This window comes from Bactrocera neohumeralis, chromosome 5, assembly GCF_024586455.1.
Source record: "Bactrocera neohumeralis isolate Rockhampton chromosome 5, APGP_CSIRO_Bneo_wtdbg2-racon-allhic-juicebox.fasta_v2, whole genome shotgun sequence".
Taxonomy (NCBI): domain Eukaryota; kingdom Metazoa; phylum Arthropoda; class Insecta; order Diptera; family Tephritidae; genus Bactrocera; species Bactrocera neohumeralis.
In genome coordinates this window covers 3,459,139-3,468,071 of record NC_065922.1, presented here as the reverse complement: position 1 = coordinate 3,468,071, position 8,933 = coordinate 3,459,139, and the positions used below count along the sequence as shown (strand labels likewise).

Genomic DNA, 8,933 nt, shown 5'->3' with positions numbered 1-8,933 from the left:
ATGGGTGTACTATACAGACAACTTTACTTATGCAAAACAGCACAGCTTTTGTCGTAAATATTGGCGGATCTACTAAAAATGTACACAACCGTTGCCGAAAACCCAGAAGGCAGCAACAGCACACTCTGTGCATTTTAAAAGCAAAACACTTAGATAAGCAATACGAAAGTTTTTATGCGTGCGTTGTCATTCGATGGTGGCGTATGAGTAATATTATACCCTTCACGATGTGCCCTTGCGTGTCTGGACCTCAAACAGTTCACACAAAAAAATTTCTTGCCGAATTCTATTAAGTTTAGGTTTAACTAAGTAGTCGATATTAACAAAAATCTCTATAATATGGGCTCTGTCCTTAATTTGAAAATTTTGTAAAGAAATTAGGTGCCCTTCTGAATAGTAGATGGGTATGTTTAAGCGCAATAGATCTCCATGATCTGACAAATATTTTTATTTCCAGGCAAATCTTCTTGAATTGTCGGACTGTAAATTTTGGGACAAATGGGAGCATTTATGTAAAATTTTAGTTGATGCAGACATATCCGAAGATTAGAACGAAGATTCTTCTTCTTATAACTAAATAACAAATGTGAACACATATCACTTTTGTATAATATTTCAAATTTGCGTTTATTAGCAACTAGTGTGTATATGCAATAATCATTCGTGCGTGGTATAAGTTCAGAAAAGGGTGACCGCATCGCAGTAAACGCTGCTCGGTGCGCTTGAACCGTTCCGCACTGATAATATCGGCTGATGATGTGATGGTATTAATGATGATTGTTGTGATGAAAATGAGACTTGAAATAAAATGAATAGCTGTGTATGTCGCGTACTTTTGAGGCCGGTAAAATTTGTGCAGGCGTTGAATATGCGAGCGTAAGGTGAGGGAGGACGGGGCTCACAGTACGAGGTGACTAAAAACTGTGTGCTGCGTACTACTAAAATCAAATATATGAAGAGATGCGGTGCTGTGCGCGCCGCGGCATGAGAGTTCGATGAGCTTTTTGCGAAGCGTTGCCACTGCTCCTTCTAACAATGACATCGCGGCGTATTCATACAATATTTATACGTATTTTCCTAAGTGAATAACTACATATTATACATACCCATGTGTTAAGGTTTATATTCTGCTGCTCTGAGAGTTGTCGTTGCTGACGATAGTATTCAATGGGGCTACTACCAACATATACATACATATATACATTTATATTTGTCTTATTGCTTTGTGTTGGCGCCGCTCAAGCGAGAAGATATGAAATGAAATACGACAACAATTGGTGGACAAGTGTGTTGGTGAGCATACGGTGCGGCGGAGCGCGTACCACACGCGAGCGATCGCACGCGTACTATGACGCTGTACTGAGCTGCGCGATCACCTCAGCCGGACAGCAGAACGGTCGGTTGGCAGGCTGGTTGGCTGGCTAGCTGGCTGTCCGCCTAGCTTGCTGACAATTGTGTCTCACCGCAACTTCAGTTTGTCCAAGATCGTGCTTACCAACGTTAGTGGTGCCGTGAGTGCGCTAATTTCCCGCTGTGTCTTTTTGCTTATTAATTCTAAGTGCGAAATAGCTTATCCACCGTGTTTTTGGGCGCGAATCAACGACCTTACAAATTACGCGTCTCCGAACCTTCGAACATCTGACCTTTGCTAACTGTTGCCAAGTGTTTGCGTTCGCTTTTAATTCCCCGTCTACGAGGGTGTGCGCATTGCGATTTTAATCATACGCGTAGTCAAAGTGCAACGCGGCGCAGCGAGTGATATCAAAGAGCAAAGGTTTTAAAGGCATTTGTGAGACAATAATTGCAAAACACAGTGAAAGAGCCATAACAGTGCAAGTGGAAAGAAACGCGAAAGCGCAATTGGCAAGAAGCGAATATCCGAAACGAAACGAAATATACGAAGTGAAGAATAATCACCGGCGCAGGCGGTTGCGACGGCGTCGGTGACGTCGACGGTTTAGTTGTTGTCTGCGGCACAGTGTATGTGGAAAATGCGCGCGCGCGATTTATACAAAACAAACAGAAACAGCGACAACAATCACGAATTCGAAAACGAAAACAACAACTACAACTATAACAACAATTGCAGTCACAGTGTCAATTGCATTGCTAATACGAGCAGAATTCGAGTGCGTCCGCAAGCGAATAAACGCAGAAAGTGCAAAACGCTAGATCAACAACAAAGCGCTCTACGCGAACCGCATCAACACAAAGTGGTACTACCGCGACTTCTACCCGCGTAGTGATGCATCAATTGAGCTATCAAAATTGATGCAACGTAGTTTTCATGCGTTGTGAGAGCCAATTATTAATATTAATAAGTCTGATTGAATTCTTCTTCTTCTTAATTGGCGTAGACACCGCTTACGCGATTATAGCCGAGTTAAATTGTCTGATTGAATTAGAGTTCGAAAATTTATAAAAGAAAATTACAATAATATTATGAATTGATACAACACTGTTACTTAAGAGATTTCAATTTCGGCAGCAACGATTAAGGTTCGTATTAAATGTACTGCAGTAGTTTAGTACTAAAGTAAGCCTTCGGGTCAGCGCTGTTGTTGATTTGCTGAGCCAGTTAATTACGTATACGCTCCGGGAGTCGATTTCATGATTTCTAAAATAATGTAAGGATTTAGGGTTGTACGCGTTGGTGTTTAAATGACGATTTTATTGCAATGCCACATGTCAGTCGGAATATTCAAACTTTTTCGGAATATTGCTCAGAGTCATAATATTTATTTTTAAGTAATTGTTTAGAACTACTAACTAATTCCATTAAATCAGGGCTTTAGTGAACTCCCTCTAATTTGTGCGAAATGTAAAAGTAGTTGGGGCTGTGGGCTAAGGCGATACTAATTGATTCAACATTTATCTTGTAATTACATTAATTCGTAATAAGTTGTTCTTGGTCTTGATTACAAGTTAGCCAGTGTACAACCACACGCGGATCTCCGAGAATTAGGCGAAAAGGTTTGATTGTAAAGAAGCCATGAAGATTTAACTTACGGTAAAAACAAATTATGTAACACATATACAGATATATTTCCATTAGGTTCCATAATGCTTTGGAATATTTAATATTTTCACTTTGGTTCTGGATTGAGCCTAAATGCATATAAAGAAGTACATAAACAGTGTGAATGGACTCGATATCGCACACATTTGTTCAGATACATTTGTATTTTTAAAACTGAGCAAATAAACACCCTTTTCTCTACCTTCAACGGCTGAATGAGTTCAATTGCCATAATTTATTTATTTGCAGTTTATTTACCTAAGCCTTCCATATGACAATATTTGCCGCATATCCAAGTACACACACTTACATATGTATAAGTGTTTGTTTATTCGCAATAATTTGAGTCAATATTGATATTGTATATCGGAGAATTTTGTAGGCTTACGCGACATATGGCAAACACACACCTTTACGCATTACGTTATGCAGCACATTTTATGGATGAACTCTAAATGAATATGAATATATGTAGTACATTAAGAGGTAGGTAAGTCGAATGTCAAATAAAAATAAATGCACTGAATGTGTGTATATAATTCATTTGTATGTGGGTATGTGCGTGTGGCATATATTCAAGGCAAATGCCCAGACAAATGGCTGCAATTACTTTGGCAATGCGATAATTCCAGTATTACGTTTTTTTTTAGTCAATTGATCAGCTTACTATAAGCGGGTGAAGTTAGCGCTCAAACGGGCTGACATACTTATGATTAGTATAAAGAACTATTTTTTTTCAATGATGTGATACTTACCGAAATACATACATATTTAATATGGTATTCACGGACTTAATTGAAACAACTTACTTGCCTATGACCTACTTCCTTTTAGTGCTGTTTGGAGAATGGGTTTTTGAACTTCGCAAGCATATGGAATATTGTAACCAAACAGAAATTTTCTATTTTGGTCGTTATTTGCTTCCATTCAGAGGAAAGTTATACCTTTCATATTAATTTAAAGAGGATAACCTAGAAACGTCGATTTCTGGAAATTTACAAAAAAAACTGGTGTATGGATTGTTTTAAATTTTCAGAGTATCTTTATACATATATACAAATTACGTGTCGCGTCGTTTGTCCGCGATGGACTCCTAAACTACTGAAACAATTTCAACAAAATTTAGCACACTGTGTCCAGTTCGAACCAACTTTGAAGCTAGGATAGTAAAAAAAAAAAATCATAAATAAAAAAAGTGAAACCAGACAATGAAATTTATTTGTATGAACATATTCAAAATTAAACTTCAAGTACAATATTTTGGATTCTTATACCGACACAAACGTTTTCGCCTTTATGCGTAAATGAAATTTTACTGTATTAAATAATTTATTATATGAATAATAGCATAAAATGTATATCACAGCAACGTGTGGCCGGATCCACTAGTATTAGCTTCAGAAATACACAGTGAAATTTTTGAAAAAAAAAATAATATTTGAGTTAAAAAAAAAATATAATAATATTCTCCAATGCTGCAGTTATTATCGGCCTTCTCCGTGGATAAAACCTAAAACTAAAAAATTCTCGTTTGACTAGAAAATATTCTCCGCACAATTAACAAAGAAATCAGAAAGTTTAATTTTACACCTATTTTGGTCGTTTTTGGCCAGCCAAAATTTGATAGGTCATTGTATGTAAAATTAGATACAGAACGAGCAAAGAAAAATTGCATGATGATCTGATCATTTGTCTTCGAGTTATCACTGCAGCAAATTCGAAAAATACTGTTTCAAGAAAAGCGAGTTTAAAGATAAACAGATTAAGCCGGTTGAGCTGAGTGGGTACATTTTAGAAGGCTGTAACTCAAAAACTATTTGAGATATCGCTTTTAGTATGTTATTTTAAAGAAATAAACTATCAAAATGTGCAAAAACAAAAAAATCTTGTTTTTTTTTAAATTTCAAACTAGGTGCGCCCCTTAAATACTGCAACATTTTATCCTATCAAAAAAATGAAGAGTATTTTCCAGTCTGTGCAAACAAAACCTTCCCAAAAATAATAATCAGAGAATACTATCCACATATCTACCTGTGACTGTATTTTTCATTATTACATTACTTTTTATTGCTTATGAGGTTAATCGTATTCTTATCGGAATATTTCAAATAAATTGTTAGAGAAGTTATTTATAGATTTGAATACATAGTTTGGTTTTATTATAGAATACATATATACCGCGTTACATACAAATGTACATATAATTTGTCAAACTTCTACAAAACATACAAGGCGTTTTCCATCACCGAAAAAATTTATGGCTTTCAGGCTTAAGTATTTTCTGCGGTCTAATCTCAACGCGTTAAAGCTATTTTTAAAAAATTTGGGATGCATGTTATTTTAACTACAATTATAGGATAAAATTAGTATTTTTGTAGGTGACATTTTCAACAACATATGGTATAGAATTCAAATCAGTTTACCAAAAAATTCTAACCTCAAAAGTTTTTTCACAACTACATACGTTCCAAAAAAGCTGAAAAATTATAAAAAAAAAATAAATAAAAATATTATGCTTATAGAGAGATATTAATAATATACAACACTAGTGTGTTTTTTTTTTTGACTATTCATTCAAACACCCTAATACAATACCATATATACTATCCGAACTGAATTTTTGTAAATTTTTCAGAGGCGAACAGATCATAGCGAAAATTCAGTTCCGATTATTTATTAAAATTATTTTATTCAGAGTAATTGTTAGAAATAACCAATCTAATTCGTACCAATACTGCTAAAATTTTTGCACCACCGAAAGGAAATATTTACTACGATTTTACAAAACATGTTATACTTTATGAATCAATAAATTTGATATCTAACGCTTGCAAACAACATTTTCCTCACTTCTGTTGTTAGTCAACCTTGTTTGACCCAGTTTACGTTATCATATCAATACTCGAGTATTTATACGACTCAACGCAATTACCGCAGCGCCACAGATATACAAACAGACACACATAAATTCTGTAAAAGTATGTTTCATGTCTTTTGTGTACAATTTATTTTAAGGAATATAAAATAATGCGGTCTTAGGTCATTACTTAAATACTCACTGCTTAATGTGCGCTTACATACATACATATGTGGACATGCATTTGTAAATATCTAAACACTCACTTATGCTCATACATACATATATCACCATACTCATTCGATTTCTTCTAGTTTGACTTGCTCAATGGGCTAGCAAAGCGCCGCAATGCCAGCTTGTCAACTCGTTACCTCGCAAGTGGTGGTAACAGCAATGCGTCGTCGATCGCCGCTTGCAATAAGGGGGCGATGACAAGAATAATGTGAGCTCTTATCGTTCATTCCCACAAAAGTATCAACATAACACGTTCAATAATAAAGGGAATAAGCAAAACAAACGCATACACATAAGAGCGAATGCACATGCATTCCTGTGCGTATACATACATACATATGGACGTCCAGTTGCCGGAATAGTCCCCAATATTCACAATATTCATTCCAACAACCTTGCGTCACTTTGCACTTGCTTGTTTAACATACCACTTAATTACAAGTATTGTAAGAGTTTTTGGTGTTTTTGTTTTCGTTTTAAAATTTACAGCTTTTTTATATAGTATTTAGAAATTTAAGTATGCCAGAAAATGACTTCAACCATTGGATGCGAGTACTATTTACTTTACTTAAAATTTTTGATTTTTGTTTCATGTGATGGTTTTCTCTACACCAAAATTATCAATCACACGATGGCCGATAGTCATAATTTCTATACAACTGATAAAAAAATGTATTTAATTGAACTGCCGATGGAACGTATTGTCATGAATCTAGCACTTACTACTATGAGATGTTGAGGTTGACGGAAAAGAAAATTAAATGAAGCTTGGATTACAGTTACAGTTTATTTTGCTCATAAAATTTATATTCTAAATTAATAATTTGTATTAAAAAAAGTCTACAAAAATCGTTCAAAAATATGTAATCATAAAGATATAATTTGTGCAATTTTATCCCTATTTGATTAAATTATAATACCAGTCGATAGTATGTATACCTGTTATTTGAGCGATTTGTCGTATCGAAGACAATTTGCTTGCTAACGGGTGATCCAAGTAGAAGTACTTTTTTAATAGCCTTTTTTGACAGATCATGCGTGAGTCGTGTCAAGCTGTCATGTTATTTTTCTTCAGTATTGTGCAAGCATTGAAGCCGCTCGACCTTCCCAAGAAGTTCCAAGAAGATGCGACGTTTTCGAGCCAAAGTTTGTTTAGCGATGGAATCAATAACTGGCTCAATGGGTATGTTAACAAGCAAAAGTGCCGCATTTGGGAAGAAGAGCAACATACTATACATTCAGAGAAAACAATTGTTTGGTTTGGTTTTTAGGTCAGTGGAATCATCGGTCCGTATTCCTTTAAAAATGATTATCGCGCCATGATAACCGTCTATTTGATGCCTGAAGTTGAAGCTCGTGATCTCGGCGACATTTGGTTTCAACAAGACGGCGCCACTTTCCGCTCGTCACATCAATCAATGAATGAGAGAACACTTCGGCGAGTAGATAATTTCAGGTTACAGGCCGGTCAATTGGCTACCAAGGTCTATCATACGACCTTTTAGACTTTTTCCTGTGGGGATATGTAAAGCCTAAAGTCTATGCGGACAATCCCAGAATTAATAAGCACAAGGCTTATAGTATAAAAAATTCGTTTAGACATCTGAGTTGTGATCCTCCTGTATTTATATTAGGCTGTCAAAAAAGTCTTGCGGTATTTTCGCTAGTTGGCGCTGAAAGCGCGTAGTGCTAGTTTTATTCGTCGCATCGGCTAACGCGTGTTTGATTGATTGTCGTTTATTTTAAGTCGTTCGTGAGTTATAGCATCGCAAACATGGAACAAAATAAAGAGAAAATACGGCATATTTTACAGTACTACTACGATAAAGGCAAAAATGCATCTCAAGCCGCCAATAAAATTTGTGCAGTTTATGGACCCGATACAGTTTCCATTTCCACCGCACAACGATGGTTTGAACGTTTTCGTTCTGGTGTAGAGGTGGTCGAAGATGCGCCACGCTCCGGAAGGCCTGTCGTCGAAAATCGCACTGCCAAAACTTATTTCTCATGTATCATCCAAGAAAGTACCAAAAGGTTCCTATAGGCTTTTGTAAATTCAGTACACTAGTAGATACTCATTTGCATTGTTAACTTGTTAACCTCTTTAACTTTCATAGCATGTTCTAATCACCAGTGCCATGTGCCAATACATACATATGTATATAATGTGTGTGTATCTACAAGAGGGAATAAGACTTGAATTTATTTTCAACATTCCGCCTATAAAACTGTTTTCAATATTGCTTTGTTGCTGTTGTTGCAATATGTCTTCACCGTGTCTTGTTGCCGGAGCAACAGTTGACAATTAGTGTTACCAATTAACTCTATGTTGTACACAAGCAAACTAAGACCAGAAAAAGTTTTTAACAAGGCAGAGTTTAAAACTGCGAAAGACGTGGTATAAACAATGAAAATTGGAAAACGATTAAGGTTGTGTGTTTATTGCATTTTGGAGTAATTTTTAAATTGGAATACCAGTCATAACCTGCTGCCAAAAATTCGAGAGCGCTGCCTGTGTGGAGCTGGGTGTAACCCACTTTAGGTCTTTTTTCTTCTTCAATGTCTTTAGCCTCATAAAATAATGATGCAAATCGAGTTTGTTTCTGGTAAAGAAAATTATAATTAAATATATAATTAAATTATAATCCTTCGTGTCTTCTGCGGGTTGCTATTTGCATCAATGTCGCACTTAGATAAACACGTTTAGAAATAAATATTATATTCATGTAGTATGTAAGTATGTACCATAACATTATATTATTCACACGACCACACTTTGCCGCTTACTTCTGTTTACTTTAGAAATAGTTAGTTAAAGAGAGA

At 35.6% G+C, this 8,933-nt stretch overlaps 1 protein-coding gene across 4 annotated transcripts in view; it reads left to right on the top strand.

The window, feature by feature from the left end:
• The first annotated feature begins 1,374 nt into the window (after window positions 1-1,374).
• LOC126760635 (dorsal-ventral patterning protein Sog) overlaps window positions 1,375-8,933 on the top strand; it is a 76,962-nt gene continuing 69,403 nt past the window's right edge. The window contains exons 1-2 of one of the 4 annotated variants that reach the window (XM_050476421.1): window positions 1,375-2,216; window positions 2,358-2,499. The gene's annotated coding sequence lies outside the window, so the exon portion shown is untranslated. Of the gene's footprint in view, window positions 2,504-8,933 lie in introns of all 4 variants that reach the window. The other 3 variants (XM_050476422.1, XM_050476420.1, XM_050476423.1) reach the window with 3 other exon arrangements.